This window comes from Abramis brama, assembly GCF_963993115.1.
Source record: "Abramis brama genome assembly, chromosome: 3".
In the NCBI taxonomy this organism is placed as follows: Eukaryota; Metazoa; Chordata; class Actinopteri; order Cypriniformes; family Leuciscidae; genus Abramis; species Abramis brama.
In genome coordinates, this window is record NC_139965.1 from 3,243,923 (window position 1) to 3,250,636 (window position 6,714).

The 6,714-nt window shown below is 39.2% G+C and overlaps 1 long non-coding RNA gene across 1 annotated transcript; it reads left to right on the forward strand.

The window, feature by feature from the left end:
• Positions 1-330: 330 nt before the first annotated feature.
• Positions 331-2,342, forward strand: LOC311080350. Its single transcript, XR_014605565.1, has 3 exons — positions 331-492; positions 573-718; positions 2,209-2,342. It is a non-coding gene; the product is annotated as an uncharacterized lncRNA (long non-coding RNA).
• The last annotated feature ends 4,372 nt before the right edge of the window (positions 2,343-6,714 follow it).

Here is a 6,714-nt window from a genome sequence, read left to right on the forward strand (position 1 = left end):
TTATCGAGAAAAATTATATTGCGATGATTATCGTTAACGTTTTATCGCCCAGCCCTAGTCATGTAGTGATTCCACAGAAATGTGTTCTCTGATACTCGCTTGAATCCTAATTCCCCAGGGATTTTATTGATTGAGGAAATAGCAAATGGACAAGAAGGTAAGAACCATTCATTTGATTTAAACCTTTGTTTTGTTTTCATTTTGTTTGACAAAATTTTTGCAAACTTTTCCAGAAAATGCAGCACTTTGGGGCAAAACTACTCAGTCATCATCATCAACTTACCCAGAGGCTGTCCCTGAACTTGCTATTGATGGTTTGACCTACACCTGGAGTCACACTGACACAGAGACCGACCCGTGGTGGAGAGTGGATCTACTGAAGGTATACAGAGTGAACAGAGTGACCATCACTAACAGAAACGACTTTGCTACGAGGATAAACGGGGCAGTGATTCGTATCGGGAACTTCCTTGACATTTACAGCAACACCATGTGAGTCTTTCTTTGACTGTTTTGATTAATGTGGCTGAAGATGACCAGAAACTGATAACAGATTATCTCTCTGTCTGTAGATGTGGTGTAATTTCTACTCTTGCTGACAGTGCCACGGCCACTTTCTCATGCGGCGGGATGGTGGGACGTTATATGGTTGTTCATATTCCTGGAGATCAGAAGATTCTTACTCTTGCTGAAGTTGGAGTCTATGGGTATTTGGCAGGTAATTCATTGTTGTGTAGCACTTTTTAAAATTAAAAGTAATAAATAATTTTTATTCCACAGCTCTCTGAAATGCTTGAACCTGATTGGTCAGTCAAGACATGACCATTGTCAGTAGCAGCATTGTATAATGATCGCTCATCCGGCGATACTTTCATGTCTTTGTTTTTAAATGAAATCGGAGGACTTGAGTAGGCCTACGGCAATATTGTCATAGTGTTATTTTTGTTGCCAGAATGATTGTTTTGGATACGTTAATAAACCGGAAGACTGCGAAAAAAGGGATAGAGAAAGGGAGGGGGAGACAAATCCATAGCCGGATTCAAAGACTTGTGCCTTCGTTGGTAAAAGAATTTGCTAATCACCATCGAGTATTTCACTTTCAGCGATTATGGGTGTATAGAAAAGTAACATGGCAGATACGTACAGTAAATTACATGATATTAGTTTGAACTGCTACCGCTGTTGTAACTATGGAGAGTAGAGATATTGAATATTTAACGATACAAATTAAAAATGTTAAAAATGAAGGAAGCCTAAGTTGGATATAGGCTATAGAACAGTCAGCTTCACTAAATGGCCGAACTTGCTCTTTTAACATGGACATTTAAAAGGACTGAAGGATGTTTTTTTTTGCTTCAAGTGATAGGCTAGGCTAAACTTTTATTTATATTATCTTGATGTATGTGTTGTTTTCTATAAATATTCTGTCTATAAGTGACCAAAAAGCCATTTTAAAGCAGTTAAAAAATCTGACCGCTAAAATTTTGTGTGCCTCTTACCCAACACACGCCTCTACTCAAAGCTGCTTGCCAGGAACTGTTTTTCTTTGTGGGAGCTTTGCGTTTATTGCGTGATATAAAGATTTGATTTGATTTGATTTATTGGTTTATTTAAAAGGGGACAGTGCAATTTCATAAAACACATGAACAAACATGGTTAAAAAAGCCAGAATTAGCCAAAAGGCTATTTTTCATCTGTAGTCCCCTGGCCAAGATGTAAAAAAAGCATTAAAATACGAACAAGAAAATAAATTTACAAGTCTATGGCAAATTGACTACACTATAACTACAATATAAATGACACTGTAAAATAACTTAAGGTACACTGTACCTGTTACAATAATAAGACACACAAAAAACACATTTTCAAAAAGGCTATAATATATCAAATATATAAAACAGCTCAATAGGCTCGGCTTTTAATGTTGGCAGACATAATTGTTGAGGCAAATTTTCAATTTTTTTTGTAAAGGCCTTGTAAGTGTTGAGCTGTCTAACCTCCTCAGGTATAGAATTCCATTCAGCAGCGCCCATTCCATTCAGTAGTGTAAGATATATATCACCTATATTTTACAGTAAGTTTTAACCTTAGCTCACTCAAAGACAGAGAGTCAAAGAGTATACAAAGAGTTGCAGAAAATGTGTCTGCGATGTTTTGCATATGCGTTGCATAAAGATGGGTCAAGACAGGTTTTGATTCATTTCCCAGGAAATCGGGCAGTAGGAGGAGCTGCTACACAGTCGTCAACATCTGGGAGCTGGTTTGCTGTAAAGGCCATTGATGGTAATCGAGGTCTGCAGCAGTTGAACACGGGATGCTCCTCAACCACTAGTCAGACTAACCCGTGGTGGAGGCTGGATCTGCCTGATGTTTACCGAATTACTAAAGTGGTCATCACTAACAGACTAGACTGCTGTGCAGAACAAATAAACGGAGCGGAGATTCGCATCGGGAACTCTTTGGAGAACAACGGCAGCAACAATCCCATGTGAGACTCTCGAGGTTGAAAGAACAGGAGAGCTTGAGTACAAATGAGAAGGATTAATGTGAATGTGAAGATTATATGACAGTATCTTTATCTCCATCTGTTTCTCTCTGTCTGTAGATGTGCTGTTATTCCTGCTATTCCAGCTGGCGAGTCCTACAGCTACTCATGTGATGGGATGGATGGACGTTATGTGATTGTTTATATTCCTGGAGATCAGAAGATTCTTACTCTTTGTGAGGTTGAAGTTTATGGGTATTTGGCAGGTAATGCATTGTTGTAGAGCATTGTAATCACTGTATAATACCATATCAAGGGCGTAGATTTGGTTTGAAGTGAGAAGCATTTTAGCAGATTCCTGGCCCATTATCCCTCATTTTAAAAATCTTAGTATACCTTTGATCCACGTTTGGAAGTTTATCTTTTATTCACACAGCAAGTAAACATTTAGAAGCTAAATATAATAATTTGCTTGCCAGCTTGACCTGGGGAAGTGATAGATCACTGTCCTCTTTACTCTTTCCCAAAATAAAAAGCTTTGTTTTAATCTTGTCCCAAAAATGGCTTATCATGGGGCAGAACCAAAACATGTACGAGTGTCTACCAGAGTCAGATTCTTTCATTTAGGACAAACTAGTGAATGTACTTCCTAAGTTTGACCCAAAACATTCACCATTTTGCCCTAAATGTAAGAATCGGACTAGGGATATTTAGGTGTAAATGTCAGTGTAAATGTTTCCCCCAATCTGAAAACGTTGGCCACCCTTAAGTTTGTTCCAGGCCTGAAAACAGTGTAAAATGATCTAGATCGCTGGTTGGATCTTCTAATTTCTTGGATTGGCATGTACTTGGAATGTACTTCCTTCAGTAGATTGCTGTATCCTTTACGCCTAATAGGCAAAGCCCTTAGGAGACCACTTGAAGAGGAACATTGAAGATAGCTGAGTCTCCCCACTTCCCAGGCAGAGTTGCCTCTGACTTATTAAAATTAATCTAGTAGCTTGATAAAACTACTGATCAGATCAATCAGGGCTGGCACCGACAACTCTGTCTCAGAAAGAAATAAAGGCATATGTAACCCCTCTGATCCTTTTTTTTTTCGCACTAAAAGAGCCTCTAGGGTCAGTCGCTAGCGCACCTCTTGAGGCCAGGAAAGTGAGATTTACCTGTATAGCTCTTTACTAGCTGACCTCTGTTAAACATGTCATCGGCATACAGTGAGTATGCAACCAATTAAAATTCCCTTAATTTGTTAACTTCTTATAGATTTGTTAAAGTCTTATAGATACTGCCAAAGGTTCCAGGGATAGTGCGAAAAGCAGTGGTGACGAGGGGCAACACTGTCTGGTGCCGCACTTCTGATCAAATGGAGAAGAGCCTAAAACATTTGTGAGGACTGATGCTTGTGGTGCCCTGTATATTATTTCTAATCAATTCACAAAGCTATCCCCACAAACCCACAAGTTATAAGACCTCAAACAAATACTTCCACTCCAGGTGGTCAAAAGCATTTTTGGCATCCATAAAAATGACCATAGCCTTATAGGAGTCAGAAAACAATACTGTGCAATGCCACGACGACTAATATTAAAAAGTGAGCATCTTTCAGGAATAAATCCAGTTTGATTTGGTACTATGAGTTATGACAAATAAACCTCTAATCTTTTAGCAAGTATTTTGGATAAAACTTTAGCATCAACATTTATTAAAGATAATGGCCAATAACAGGAGCAATCCATATTGGGCCCTTCCTTTTTTAACATAAGTGAAATATTTGCATGATAAATTGAGGATGGGAGACATCCCGATTCAAAGGAGAGTGTAAACACATTAAGAAGCTGATCAGTTATCACGTCCCTGCATTTCTTATAAAATTCTTGCAAGAGCTGAGAAGCCCTGGCACCTTTCCGCTTTTAAAATGTATCCTCGCAGTTTTTCAATCTGCTTTGTATTGTTTCAATGTCTGTAGTAAATTTAACGAGTGAAAACTACAGATTATACTTTTGACATTTTTCTTACAGTTACATGTAAGCTTTCTTACCTGTATGCGATGGGCTTTTGCTTCAGGATGTTGGGCAGAACTTTAGCCTAAAACACTGTGTTCGTGTTCATCCAGTTTGGAATGGTGACTACAGACATGGAGGCTTTTCAGATTTTCCGTTGTGGCATTCTCTCCGTATTTACAATTCTTTGCAGCCTTTAGCCGCTTTTTCCTTCACTGGAAACCCAAAGTAACTCTATCCCACTAAATGTTTACTCTTTGAATGAATTTGAACAATGTAAGTCTACATAATTATGACTAAAAGTTTGCGGAGTAGTATTTGCTACTAAAGCAAGGCCATGTTTGACCCTGGTAAGCGTATCAAATCAAATCAAATCAAATCAAGTATATTTGTATAGCGCTTTTCACAATACAGATTGTATCAAAGCAGCTTCACAGTATTAAATTAAAATAAAATAATACAACAAGGTTTGTTTCTAGTGGAATTTATTGATTGATAGAATAAATTTAAATATCCCCAAAATATCCCCAACTGAGCAAGCCAAAGGCAACAGTGGCAAGGAACCGAAAAACTCCATCAAGCGGCCTAATGGAGAAAAAAAAAAAACCTTGGGAGAACCCAGGCTCAGTCGGGGGCCAGTTCTCCTCTGGCATTTATGAACTAGAGGCCGGATTGTAGTTTGAACTGTAAGATTAACAATATTATATGAATGCCTGGCCGAAAAGATGCGTCTTTAATCTAGTTTTAAACTGGGAGAGTGAGTCCGAGCAACGAACAGTATCAGGAAGACTATTCCAGAGTTTCGGAGCCAAATGTGAAAATGCTCTCCCTCCTTTGGTTGATCTGGATATCCTAGGTATGACCAAAAGCCTTGAATTTATTGATCTTGGAGAGCGCGATGGATTATAGGGCGATAGAAGATCCGTTAAATAGACTGGAGCTTTAAGTCAGTAGCAATACCTTGTAATTAATACGGAACTTTATAGGTAACCAATGTAGTGATGATAAAATCGGTGTTATATGATCATATTTTCTTGATCTAGTAAGAACTCTAGCGGCTGCATTTTGGACTAACTGTAGCTTGTTTATTGAGGATGCAGGACAACCGGCTAATAAAGCATTACAGTAATCTAGTCTCGAGGTCATGAATGCATGAACTAACTTTTCTGCATCAGAAACTGATAGCATATTACGTAGCTTAGCAATGTTTCTAAGGTGGAAAAAGGCTGTTTTTGTAACATACGAAATATGATTTTCAAAAGACAGGTTACAATCGAGTATAACACCCAGGTCTTTTACTGTAGAGGATAAAGTAACAGGACATCCTACGATGTCAAAGTTGTATTGTGAGAGGTTCTGTGGGCAGTTTTTTGAACCAATGATTAGTACCTCTGTCTTGTCCGGATTTCATCACTGATTAGACACAGTTTCTATGCAATGTTCTACACTAGTATTTATATAATTTAAATTGGTGCAGGAGAGACTATGATTTGGACTTTTGGTTACTAGTCATCTAATGGTATTTAACATTTTGGAGATGTTATCCGACAGAAGATCCGGAGTGAACGAGACCATGGCTGATCGCGACCTCGGCGCTCGGGACCGATGCTGAGTAACGCACGGAGTAGACGAGGTCGAAGTCAGCGGGTTAGTAACGTTAATCACTGATTTGTGTGCATCGGCGCGTGATGTTTCAAGAGCTAACCGCCGGTCTATCAGCTCGGCCTGTCTCACTAAAAGGTCGTGGATCTGTTTCTCAACAGCTTCCAGCTCAGACTGCAACGCGTGCAGCTCAAATGTATCTTCACCTGCACCAAGAGGTAGACTACTTACATCTGATATATTCGCCATGTTTGTTTGTAAGTGAGTGTGGAGAAGACGCGTTCAGCCGTGATCCACGGACGTAACCTATAAGAGTATCCAGCGTTGGATCACTAATAGGCTTGAGGCACTAACTAATAGGCACTAACTGTCTGCTCAACAGTCCGCGTTGTAACTATGAGGTTTGAGCAATAGTGCTTCTCAGTGAGGAAAAGTAGAAAATGTTCGTTGTAAGTGAGTTTAAAGGGAAAAATCAAGAATTATAAATCAAAACGATAGAGCTCCAAAGACAACAACGCGTTCAGACGCGACGCATGCGCATTCGAATTCCGGAAGAGGAAGTAGGAGTAACTATAGCAGACTGGTGGGAGTGGCCTTGGACGATAACATGCCCAGTGCATTATG